Genomic DNA, 14,341 nt, shown 5'->3' on the forward strand with positions numbered 1-14,341 from the left:
CAAGGGACTGAGAGACCCAAAAAAAAAAATATGTATATTATTTTGATTTAGTAGAATTTTTTATATTTTGTAGTTTTGTGCATTTATATACATTTATAAGAGTAGGTGTATAAAGTTCATATGAATGCACCGGTGGTCGGTAAGAGATTCGGGGATTCGTGGCGGCCAACTTGGATTTCGTCACTTCCGGCGGCCATCTTGGATTACATCACATCCCACAACCATCTTGTTTACATCACTTTGACCTTTGACCCCAGCAGCCATTTTATTTTTCTAGAACATTCCATCATTTTGAATTATGTCATCATAAATAATAATAAAATAATTATTAAATTTCACCATCACCTTATAATTGAACACCCCCACTCCCATGTGTTGCACATTTCATTAAATCCACCATCTTGGATAATCATAATTATTAACTTAGAAAAACGGGGAAAAAATTGAAAAATAGAAAAAAATTAAATAAAATTTATATAAATTTTATCTATCATCTCATAATCGAGCACCCCACTCCTATGTATTGCGCATAAGGCATAATGCTGCTATAACATCACCAGCACCTGCCGGAGGCAGCCATCTTGTTTAGTGGAGACTGCCATCATGATTTCATCTGATGGATGTCGTCATAGGGTGTAGGTTTCTAAAGTACGTTAGTGTATGTAAGGTCGAAATTCAATTCTCTACCAACATTAATAAAAACCTAATAGACCAAAAAATTTGCAAATTTTGTTCAATTAAATCACAAAATCCAAAATCCACAGTCATTTTGTTGTTGTAACCACTATTTTTTCTTAAAGTCTTATCATTTACAGGTTTTAACTTAAATATATGTTATCAATACTACCGTTGTGGATGCGATAGTTAAAGTAATGATAAATTAAAAAAAAAAAAAAATATTTATTACCCCATCTTAGTGGACCAGAAATTTTTCAGAGTCCTAACTTGCCGTCGCCCGGGTTCTCGTGTTCGAGACTCGGCAGTGTTGCTAGCGGGAAGGCTGTTTGTTGCGGGGAAACGTGTCCGGGAGGGCGCCAGGCTAACGTGGTGGTTAGCCACGAGGTGGGTCGTGAGGTTCGAAGGCCCCTGCTTGGCCCACTAGGAACTGCGGCGGTGGTGATGATGCTAGGGATTCCTAATGCTTGTTGCCCCACTGGCCCTACACAGCATTGGACGCTGATCCCTAACTGGATTGGTGAGGTTTTAGAAATAATGTACACGATTTTGCAGTCATTCACACGTCTCGCACAGAGGGTGCGGAGTGGGCTTTAATTACGTTGGTAAACGACACGGCACTTACAGTCACACGAAGTCCCTAATACAAAATACATTGTACATTACACACTATGCGCTCTGACGCGCCGTCACTGACATTATGCCCTCACGCCAGTTACAGCTGAGGGAGAGTGTTCGATTAGAGTCGGCTAATCCAGTAATTGGTAAGCTGCGATGCGTGGGCCCACCTGTGTGGACCGCGGCTCGCTATTAAATTAAGAACACGTCTACGATTGGATGTCGTTAGTGTCTGTGCACTAAGCAATTAAGTAAAGTTCTGTGGTGGTGGGAGTCGGCCCGTGCTGTATATCACACGGCCCCACGTAATGCGTTGTGTGCGGCGTGTTAAATTGACGCGTCTGGGTTAGACCCTACACCGGAAAAGGACCGGGCGCACACGGGTAGTATTTAAGAAAAGGTTTCGGTTGTGACTATAATTACCAGATTGAAGTTCGATGAATGCGAAAGATGATGGCTCCCCGTGGGACGTGCGTCCGTCCCGGTCCGCGAGTCGCGCTGTACTGGCGTCTGGCCCTGGCGCGAGGAGAGGGGTGAGCTCCCTGTCGCGCCAGAGTTTCCAAAGTTCCGTTATTCGTAAAAATCTATATAATTAACTAAATTTAAGTGGCTCTAAATTCACATAATAAAACATAATGATTAATTTAATATCTATATATGTTTTAGAAATTACATTTAATAAGTTTGTTTAAAATAAGTTTGAATATTAGAGTCAAGCTGGAGACTGTCTGCTTCTTGATAACTACTCCAGTGGCGAATGATAATGCTAATTTGGGGCGGTTTGAGTTACGTCACATATTTCACTACTGAATTTAGGCTGAAGGCCGCAAGGGTTGCACTCACAGCTGTTTTAGTAGAAAGCTACGCGTGAGTGACCCGGGAACTCCTACGTCGCACTTGTGTTGCATGATGTACTAATTCAATGTGGCGGGTTCGTTAAAGTTTGGTGAATTTACTGTATACCTGGCTTGGTTTGTCTTGCCAATTAATGAAGGGCGTTGAAATACCTAAGAACAGTGGAGCTCGCCTGACTCAGGTTGGCCATGGCTAAGGGCGCGTTCCGTTAGCGGGGTTGGATACTGGCGGTTGCAGGTCGGGCTTTAGGGTGGCCTTCGGTCGGACGACGTCAAACTCACAAGTAATATTCTCTTCTCATGTTTGCCTACTCGTGTTTTAAAGCTGCATGGAAGCAGATATTTTAATGTATGCATATAATTACACTTTAACATTCTCTAAGACATTGACGCCAACCGCCGGTGCTCCCTCTTGGCCCGCAAAGGTCGTTATGCCACAGCAACACTGGCTCCGAAGTGCGACGAACACGCCCGAGCGTGATCTTCACAAAGTGTAAGAAAGTGCACCGCAACGAACGCCGCGACGACGACAGCGCCCGGCCGGGTGTGGCAATGCGCCTAACTAAACACTTGATTATTTTGTTAATTAGAACAACCAAATTAATAACAATTTAAAAGAAGGGTTCATGTAAGGGAAATTATGTCTAATTGTCTTATAAGCATATGTTGTATAATTTGTTTCTAAGTCCAAAACTGGTCGGGTCGATTTTCCCGCGTTCTACGCATTTAGGCGCGAGGCCGCCGGGCGGTCTCGCGCTCAGTCTTCGTCGGGGGCTCTCAGGGGTCGGACGCTCCGCGAACGTCGGGCCAGCACTTCTAGTTTCTCTTTAACATTTCAGCAATAGTGTAAGTTTCTACAAACCTTTCAATCAGCTCGGCGCCGACCCCACTTCAGTCGCACGATACTTCGTGCGATTCTTAACGTAATAATTATTCCCTACAGGGATCTTTAACTTAATACGTAAGGCCATGTCTAGTTGAAGGACAGCGTAATATTGGCACGCAGTTTTCGGCTTCAGTAGCCAATTAATTGTTATCGTCGAGAATCTTGTGAAAGACTGAATAACTTTCATATTGTAACTTTCTTCGTGTTTTAGTGTAATTGGTAACGTGTGTTTTAAGTGACTATCTTGCCACGCATTGAGACTTTACGCGTACGTCGCTCACTGACGTGATTGCATAACTTTTCGAGACTTTAGTTTTTGTCGCAGGCTAGACTGCAAACCGCCCTAATCACAGGGTTTCCGCTATACGTTTACTTTTCTACATAATTTGTTGCAACCATAATTCCGTGACTGTATGCTGAATCTTACTCAGGGACACGGAGCCACCGCTTCAACCCGTTGATTTCACTTTGCAATCTACCCTGGTTGCGCGTATTTGTTCACCCACGTGTATACGTGTGTCACAGCGGTTCGACAACGGACGCGGCCAGTAACAGGACCAATCAGTGTATCAACGTTGAATAAAGTGCAGTGTTTCGGTAATCTGTTTATTAGTCATTTACAAGGCATCCTGGGTGGCCTAAACAGCCCAGGTAATTTATGAACGTAATTTTCAAACTCCGAGACGCACTCCTGCCTGCAGCCACGAGGCCGAACCCCCGTTAAACACCCTGAGATATTTTACAATACTAATAATTAATTAAAAAACTTAAACAGGCAGCGGGGATAGCGTCAACATTTATAAGTATCAGTACCTTGAAGGAAATAGGTTATAAAAATTAAAAAATAATTAGTATGTAATATAAAGGTAAAATATTATTTATTAAATTAAGAACAGATTTTGTACAGCAAAATCATAAACTGTACAAGAAAAATGGAAACTATACAACTACTGCAACTATACAACAAAATGGATATATATATATACACACATACTAAAAGATATATGCAACAAAACAGAAAATATATACAGCAGAAAAACATATACAGTAAAATATTTAAATGTCATCACCGGCATTCCCGTGGGGGACTGTGCAGATACCGTCTTCGCATATCCTGCGCTTGTCGTCCTCCCATGTTATGGCCAGCTTATTGCTGTACTCACTGAAGAGCACATGCTGTCTCGAGCGAATGGCTCTAATACCTGCTCTCCTTGTGAGGTGGCCTTGCAGGGCATCAAGGTATTCACCGAATGTTATATGGTTTTTGACCACACAGCGCTGGATGCCCTTAGCCTTCTTCTCAACTTTACCACCACACCTGTAAGCATAGAGTTTGGCCCGCAGACTGACAAACTCCTCCATCACTTCTCCCCCACATTCATCCTTAAACTTTCCAACAACCTTTTTTTTTGACGGAGGAGAAGCATGGGTGGTCTGGAGGGTAGCAGCTGGTGTCGAATTCAGACATGAACTAAGGGTCGGCTTTGATATCCTGGTAGAAATCATTTGTCTGAATTTCGTAAACAAATCTGCCTGTATACATGTATGCTAAATTAATATTTTCTCGGTATCTAGGCTTCATAGTATTATTGTGAAAATCATACATCAGTGTTTTTGAGAGGTCGAGTACTGCTAGTCCCGCATAGATTGGCTTGTCAAAAACGATGATCTCATGGTTCAGGGGAACTAGAGACAAGTTTGGCTCATACATCGTGTGGTCCTTGAACGACAGGCGACACACTAGTTTCTTAAACTGCTTCTCCGAACACACCAACTCCATTTTGAGCCTCCACCTCTTGTTCTCCATCAGTTTCCCAAATGTCGAGCTCACAGAGAGCTTGAAGAACTCCTTCTCGAACTCGTTGGCTGTGGACTGATGCTTATTCGTGTTTAGTCTAATATACGGCTCCAGCCATGCGGACTGCTCAAACTGAAGAACTTTATGGATTATTGTGATTTTTAGACCATGCGATACTGCTTGCTGTAGGTTTTTATAGTGAACGATGTAGAGCTCTTTATTTTCCAACATTGTCATCAGCTTTGATTGCTTTGAGCCAGCCGGACACTGATTCACGGGGAGAAATGGCAGGTCTTTGTGACTTTCGTGGAGCTCGTGAGGATACTACACGACAAACTAGATAATGTAGCCTGTGGGGGAATTTTCCAGAATAGACATGATATCAATTGATGTGTCTGCCCAATGGAAATTACGAAAGGGGAGGGGCAGAGACATCGCCCACCCGTACAAATTGTTTTCATCAATGTACTCCAGGAATGTGGATGGCTTGGAAGCATCGTGTGTTTCTGACACATAGGCATTATTGGCTACGCAATGATGTTTAATGCTTTGTGCTACACCACCACGAATACGTACCAGCTTCCACAAACATATACATGTCGTAATCAGTTAGGAGCTCTGGCTGTACCCCTGTGGTAAGAAGCATCGCATCGAAAGCGAAACCAGGGCAGGAAATGTAGTGAGACGGATATAAACTATATGTTTCCAAACATAATGTACGAAAATTCTCGAATACATCCGTCAAAATCAAGACATCCGTCTTCAGGTACAAGTCAGCGTACTCCCCCAAAGTAGCACACTGAAACTTGTCCCAGACATTGACGTCGTACCGACCATGGCCCTTAAGCCTGTGCTCCGCACCGCCAGTACCGTATCCCGTTTTCGGAGCGTGCCCCTTGCCCAGCCGGATTGAGTCAGGCGAGCGCCCCGGGCGTGACCCCAATAGACAACAAACCTCATTAACAGTCACCGCGGCCACTGGCCTTAATTAAAATGCCCGTGACTATGATCAAGTCAGAATAGGAGAAATCCCTCTAAAACAATTCACAGTGGGACAATATGTTAGTAAATTTACAGTCGCCAACTTGATGTCACAATTTAAATAATTAAATACATTAAATCATTGTTAAGCCTTAAGCACCCAATTACCAGGTGCTACATTTTAATTGGGCACCTGGAACATGTTTTAACTGGTCATAGATTAAATTCAATTAATATAAGTTTTTTGACACCGACTCACAAAGAAGAGAAAGTTTCACTTCCTTGCGAGGCGGCAATGTCCGGCAGTCTCGAACCACTCCGCGCCGGGAACAGACGTGTGTCCGTGGGCAGCATCCAAGTTTTCTTTCTTTGATTATTTTATTCTGTACTAAATCTTTAAATTTAAACCTCTTATTAATTCATAGCTGCCCACGTCGACTCGGCGCGTATTTTACGGAACCGGGCCTATCCCGACCGTCTTCATCGTGATACCGCGCTGCAGATCGTATCACTCACATAAGTGTTTCACCGAACTTAGGAGCCCGTTCATCGACCCCCCCCCCCCCCTGCAAACCGTTAACTTTCGGCGCTGGCCGTCTCCAGCGAGCATCGACCCACGTCCCGCGAGACTGCCGCGGTAACCATTGTCACGTAGTGTTGTGTTTAGTTTTGGTGAGAATTTTTGTAGCGGGACTGAACCGCGGAGCGGACTTGTAGAGTGTACCGTGTACCCACATGGACCCCTGGTGAAACTCCCAAATTAAATGTATTCTCGCCAACTCGTATATCATTTTCCATAATTCCTCGTCCTCCACACGGCCGAGCGGCCTTCACAGTCAAGGTAGAACCATTCAGGTTTCATTCAAGCCGTGTACCTGGCGGGGCACGCGGGGGCAGAGTACCCACGACCCCACACCAACGGCCTAGCAGCCCGCTAGCCTGGCGCCCCTCCGGACAACAAGAACATCGCGATGCCCGTAGCGCCCGTCAGGTACCCCCCGGACCTTTCACAGAGGTCGGGTGACGGCAACATTTTGTGTGTGAGCGTAATCCGCCTCGGAAATCCCAGTATCAGTCAGAATAATATAGAACTCATCGATGGATGGAAGACTAGTATCGTCTAGTCGAGCAAAAGATTCGACGAAGTCGTATGGGAATACTTCTTTGCGGGTAACCAACTCCAACTCATCAGGTGCGAAAAACTCAGCAGTACTTATAAACATGTCTGCTGGCAAGAACTCGGCTAGCGAAGCGAGACCCCTACTCATAAAACGGAAAGTATTAACAAACTGGATACTGAACTTATAGCATAACTTTTTTGAAAAAGTTATCAGCTTCTCTTCTGAATAAGGAATGATGAAAATATCTTTAGTATCATAATCCAACTTCCTGATAATGAATTTCTGGTCGTATGCCTGGTTATGGAAGAACACAATCAACGTTTTTGGTCTGCGCCTGAGAAGGTTGCAGTCATTAAATGCAGGTCCCAGATACTCGCCGGTGAAGTGATTGTGATCACGAACTTTGTTTACAGTTCCCCCGAACTTTTCCCCACAGTAGCAACAGCACCTTGCTTGCATAAAAGCAGTGTTCTGCATGAGTTAGTGGAGTCATAGGAACAGACGTAGAAAAGATTTTCTGTACATTCTGACCGATTTCGACAATGCGAGAAATGAATTTATCTTCTGCATCATACCCCCTGTATACTTCAGGTTGTGAAGGAAGTGAAGAAGTGAGGTGTGCAGGAATGACGGTATTATCTGATTTCACATAAATATAGTAGCTGTAAGCTTTATGCTTTTGATAATGCAGTGTGTATGGCTCATCAGAATTCGGGTGGCACGTATGGATTTTCTCCAGAACAGCTTCAAAGTCGCAATATACCACGATGGGCATCTTATCAGTATGATGGAAGTTTTTTAATTGCAGAACAGGAGGCTGGCCATTTTCATCAAGCTGGTTTTTACATCCGAACAGCAGCATGCTGCTTACAAAGCTCACTGTGTTTTTCCAAACACTGAAGACCCGTGAGCCCACTAACCCTTCCCTGATCATCATAATGCTTGAAGCATCTTTTACAGACATGAATAGCATCATGATGTGTAGTGAGTTGGGACCGAACCAGGGCAGAAAATTTTTTAATGTATGTGAAATGGGACGAATTGTCATCGACCAAGAGCAGAAGATCGAAATGATGCTCTTTTTCTTCAAGAGCGACTCGTGCAGGAACAACATTCAGATTCTCATCGATGCTGTAAATGTTGATGGAGACTCCAGGGTTCTGTTTTTCGAACAGTGGTATTTGTTTGATTGGAATAGGAAACTCAATGTTCGTGAAGTTGAATTTCTCTTCCAAGTCATGGTAGCGCTGGATGACACGTTTAGGATTCTTACCCTCCACGTACTTCACAAGAATTGACCACTTAAAACACATGTGGTCTTCGAGGTTTGCGGATTTATCACTGCATATTTGTCTTTGATGGAAGTAGGCAGTTCGATGTAGGAGCTGGCAAGGAGCAGAGGATAATACGGGAGCAGGTCACTGAAATGCTGCACAGTGGGGTGATCGAACCCTCCAACAGCCCCTACAATGCGTGTATCGTTCTGGCCCCCAAAAGGGACGGTACCCTGCGTTTTTGTACTGATTTTCGCCCCCTCAACGCTGTAACCATCAGCGCACCACCCCCGCAGATCAGCGTCGAGACGGCGGTATCCGGCCTCGGGATGGCCCGCGTGTTCAGCACGCTAGATCTGAAGTCAGGGTACTGGCAAGTACCAATGAAACACCAAGACCGGGAGAAAACCGCCTTCACCGACCCTGATGGCAGGCGATTCCAGTACAGGGCCATGCCTTTCGGGCTCAAGTGTGCACCAGCGACATTCTAAGCAATGATGACACGGGTGCTAGAAGGGTACCTCGGCCAGTTCGCCCTCGCGTATCTAGACGACGTTATCGTCTTCTCGGAGACATGGGAGGACCACTGCCGCCACCTAGCACTCGTGCTCGAGAGACTCGCTACCCACCACCTGACCGCGAACCCCGCTAAATGCCACCTGGGTACCGAGGAGGTGGAATTCCTGGGGCACCGCGTCAACACAGAGGGGAGCCAGCCTCAGACTGGCCATCTCCAGAAGATCGCGACCGCGGAGGCTCCACGTACGAGGAAGCAGCTCCAAAGGTTTATCGGTCTGATCAATTGGCTGAAGGTATATATACTCGATTTCTCCCGCGTAATCGCACCCCTCACCGACCTGCTGTCACCGCAAAGGCGCTACCACTGGGGTAGCGATGCGCAACGTGCGTTCGAGGAGGTGAAGAGCGCGTTCACTCGCTGCCACACCCTTGCGCGTATTGACCCAGAACGCCCACTCATCCTGCAGACAGATGCCAGCACCTTAGGGGTAGGCGCTGTCCTGTTTCAAGTTGACCACCTAGGAGACAAGCACGTAGTGGAGTATGCCAGCGCGAAGTTTGGGCCTGCTGAGCGTAGATACCACAGCAATGAGCAGGAGTGTTTGGCAGTGATCTGGGCAGTTAAAAGGTACCGGCCGCACCTCGAGGGCCGGACCTTTACTCTCCGGACCGACAACCGCTGCCTCACCTGGCTCCAGACAATGCAGGGCAGAAAAGGGAAACTCATACGGTGGGCATTACTCCTCCAGTCCTTCGACTTCGTGGTGGAGCACGTGCCAGGGCGAGAAAACCAGCTGCCAGACGCCCTGTCGTGGCAACCGAGCGACCAACACGAGGTCATCGACGTGGAGGAGTGGGAGGACATGCTGCCGCCCGGTCCCAACACAGAACACCTCTCGCCACTAAACACCTGTTTACGGATCACCACCGACGCCAACCAAACCGACCCACCACCTGACACCGCAACTGACGTCGACCAACGGGTCATGACCGCTCAACGTCAATCAACCGAAATGACCCGACGACGACAACAAGTCGAAGACGAACTACACCCGACGTGGAGAGACCAGGACGGCCGGATCATGCACCAAGCGCTTGGAGTAGCTGGGTCGTGGAAGACCTACGTGCCTCCTGAGGCGCGCGAGGCCGTCTTGAGGTTCTACCATGACCACGACCTGGCAGGACACCCCGGTACGGACCAGACACGACACACGGTCTCCCAACACTACCATTGGCCTGGCGTGGCGCGGGATGTGAGGGAGTACGTCCGGGAGTGCGAGGTCTGCCAGGTCCGCAAGGCGCGCCGACGTGACGGGGAGCAGCAACAGCACCCACGACAACCGACCCATGCCTTCCAGACCATCGCACTCGACCTGATGGGGCCCTACCCCAGGTTGCCCAGAGGGAAGAGGTTCATACTCGTCGTGACAGATATGTTCACAAGATGGACAGAGGCATATCCGTGCAGCAATGCCAGGGCGTCCACCATCATCCACCTCATGACGCAGGAATTCCTGCCTCGGTGGGGCTACCCACAGTCGGCCTTGACCGATAATGGCAGCCAGTTCATCGGCAAGCAATGGCAGGACTGGTGCGCGCGGGTGCATATCCAGCACCACACCACCCCAGCTTACCATCCCAGAGCCAACCCCACCGAGCGCAGGAACCAGGACTTGAAGATCCAACTCCGACTCCGACTGACTGACGACCACTCGAAGTGGGACCAACACCTCGCCGACGCCCTGTTCTGCATCCGCTGTCGTGTGAACGCAGCCACAGGCCACACACCCGCCGAGATGGTGCAAGGGAGTAACCTGCACCTCCCAGGCGAATGGGCCACCCACGGGACACTGCACGATGGAGAAGGGATGGAGGAACGTGACCAGCGCAGGACAGACATGTATGAAGACGCACGGCGACGACAAACGACCTACTCGCAGAATATCACCCCCAAGACCACGCGGGAGCCACCCCTAGTCCGAGCGGGAGAGCAAGTCTATGCCCGGGTCCACCCGCTGTCTGCAGCCCCCCGCAACTACTGCGCCGGATTGGCACCGTGCTGGAGCGGGCCTTACAAAATCCAGAGACGGGTGGGCAGGACCGCATATCTGGTCAGACTCGGGGGGCGGCGCATCCGGAAGATCCACCGCGATGACCTACGACTGGCCACGACACCGGGTGAGCTGATGCTGGAAGTACCCGACCACGACGAGACACACAACGACATGCACGACGATGAACAACCGGTAGCAGACGAGCCCGAACCGGCTACCGGAGAGCAAGACCACGACATCCGAACCAGGACACCAGAAGAGGCCCTCGATGACCTGGAAAAACCAAGTGATGCACAAGATCTCACGCACGAGATGACAACGTCACGCCAACCAGGACAGATGACCCGCTACGGAAAGGTGACCATCACCGACGTCTCACTGAGCGATCCGGAGGGCCTATTGGGAGACACCACCACCGTCATCAACGAGCCCGACGACATGGTACTCGGCGCCACCAGACAACTACAACTCTGTGCGGCTGGGCCAGTGATCGCCCACGCATCAAAGGAGGAGGTGGCAACCCTACCTAAGGGCACTACACCCGTCGTGGAGGAACCCGACGACGAGGCAGGAGAACCCCCGGGTATACCCGAACGAAGGAGGCAACCTTACTCTAGCGGGCCATCCAACAACCACGACGCGAACAATCATTGTACAACACCGACGGAAGAACACAACAACACCACCACAACCACCACTCGGACGCCTCACGACCCACCAGAAGCGCCCGACGAACCGCCCACACGTCAAGTGATGAGACCCGCCAGGGACAGGTGGCCCCCGGGGTACCTGGCCGAGTACGATCTCGGGAGGGCCGAGAGAGGCCACCGCGGCCCCTGCAATCCTGAGGGCACGACGGAGAAAACTCGACCACCGGTGGACACGCACTACTACCTGCAACCGCCCAGAGCCCCAACCGCCTGGACATGCTGTGAAAACTAGGCCACCACACCACACCACCACACGACCACAACACTGCACACCACCACCTACCTCATCACACCTCCACGTGGCCCCACCAGCCGCAGCCAACAGGTCCAGAGCGCCGGCCCCACCAGCCGCAGCCACCCCAGGCGCCAGGATGGGGAGTCAACGACATGCTAGGGGTGCAAACCGCCGCAGAGGCTGATCGCGTGCAAGGCCGGGCTTCTTCAGTTGGGGGCATTTGACGTCGTACCGACCGAAGGCCATTAGCCCGGCCTCAGCCCGCAGTACTGGCTCCTGCTGGCGGAACGCACCCCTCGCCAAGTCTTCACCCAAATGAGACGAGCGGCGTAACCTTGGTGCATGGAGGGAGTGTCCCCCCCCCCCCCTCCGCACGCCAACCCCTGAGGCAGTTCTGATCAGCTCGCGGCCCGGAGCGGACGTGCGCGTACCGTGGGGAGCCTTCAAGTTTTGTCTCTGATTCCTCACGACTGGTAACTATAGTGTTCACCAAATACCTTTTTCAACGCAACTCCCCACGCGACTCCGGGTCGGTTTTTTTTTTCTACGGTGCAGGGATTAACCCGGCCGTCGCTACTTTCCAAGTCAAGCCACCGAGTCTAGGGGACACGCTGGGGCCGATCGACCCACTCACGGTTAGACGACAGAGCTAGCCTGGCGCCCTCCCGGAAATTACCCCAATTTTCACGTGCAGCTCCTTAGACTCGCCGCGGGAATCGCACCCGAAACCCCGGCTGATGGCAAATGAATGTGGAACTGGTATAAATAATTACACTTAGACATGTGCATCACATGCATTGAAAGCTAATGAGATCTCATTAGTTTTGATTGCAGTGCCGAAACAGAAACTATATATTGTACTACAGGAAGAAAATGAAAACAAATTTCCTAAGAGGATTTGACCATCCTACATAATTATCTGATGGATTGTCTGTTGTGCAAGATGAAGTATTAAGTAACAATACTGGAAACAATGACAACTACGATAGCTTTTCGGAAAATAAAAACAATATAGAAGAATTTTAAGCTACCAAAGAGAGAAGATTGTAAAGAAGTACTGAAAACAAATGATGGAAGCCATGTGTTAAAATAAATTATTCTGATCAAGGTTGTGATGATCACTGGGATGATGATGATAGTGACTTTGTTGCTAGTTTTAAAATGGAAGACTTTAGTGATATTAAAATTATTTATAATAAACTGTTACCTCCTGTCCGGTGAAGAGGGATGGGAGGGCAAGATTTTCAATCACAGAGATGTGGTGCGAAAGTACGTGAAATAAATGTTTATTGTTAACAAAGATTTTCACAGTAAACGTCCCCTTTCAATACACCCATTATATAAGCTTGACATTAAACTTCGGAGACATTACTTTGAGGATTAACACCCTGAGAAGTGCCACGTTTCTGTGAACAAAAAATAATAATAGTTAAATACACCTACCCCTACATACAAATATACACAGGTTTTATTAGGGCCATTATCTGGTGCCGACAGGGATAGTAAATTAATTTTACATATAGGAAATACCCTTGTAATCAAAATAAAAGTAACAAACTTTGTAAAATTAAAGTTCTGGGCATTTTCAAATTTCAGTTTATGATTAATGACAACAGAAATGAAATAGAATATAGCATGCCTGCTGTTCTACTCAGCTTTGGATGCCTGCTGAATGCTTGCCTGTTGCAGCAGTTGACCACGCTGAGAAGTATTGGTTCGGTGCCAGCCACTCGTTGTTAGCGACGTCGGTGCGGACTCCTGCCCGTCACTACTTCTGCAGCTCCACGTCGTTGCTGTGTACTGCCGCTAGGAAATATGGTCGTTACACAAGTAATGAATTGATCAGGAACTTATTGTTACTTCGTGAAATGTTTAGTCGAATACTGCCACGTAAATTATACGTTGGTTACTGACATTTCAAAAAGTTATGTCACCGTAGTCCTCAACGTAACAGGTAGTTGGTAAATTTTACGTAGGGCGTATGCCCTGAACCCCTCGTCCGACGCCTGCCCACTGCTACCATTACTCACTGCCATTATAAATCTCAGGTCCAGTTAAACACATTTATATCCCATGACTTCTTCACTAGACATTCCCCTTTATTCAACAGATGAGGCAAAATTTTCTATGTCTTCACTCTGTGAAACTTTTCTAAGTCCAAAAATAACTATTATATTACGAAATTTCTCTAAGTCCGTGGTTGACTTGTGTCTTTCAACTGAGCCGAAATATTTTCAAAGTCCCTTATGGACTTAGTTTCTGACGGCGTCTCTTACAGTATTTTCCTGGCAATAGCAGTTTGCACGTCTGCAGGCAACTTTACGGTGGAGGTCGTTGGTGCGGGTCGTTGTCACCGCAAGTTCACGCAGCCAGGGTGAGTTAGGGACTGACTGACGATCCACTGGAGTGAGCCGTATTTATAGTCCGCTGGGCCCCGAGCTATCACACCAACAGTCGACGAAGTAGCCTCCATAATTAAAGAACTGAGGGAAGCTGGCTACATACAATAATGACATGTTTTACCTGCATGTGTGTAATATTGAGAAATAAATGATATTTTGGATTTCAAAATTGACTGTTTTGTTTCTCAAAATCTGATTTCTAACTCAGACTGTT

Source organism: Bacillus rossius, chromosome 2 (genome assembly GCF_032445375.1).
Source record: "Bacillus rossius redtenbacheri isolate Brsri chromosome 2, Brsri_v3, whole genome shotgun sequence".
Lineage (NCBI taxonomy): Eukaryota > Metazoa > Arthropoda > Insecta > Phasmatodea > Bacillidae > Bacillus > Bacillus rossius.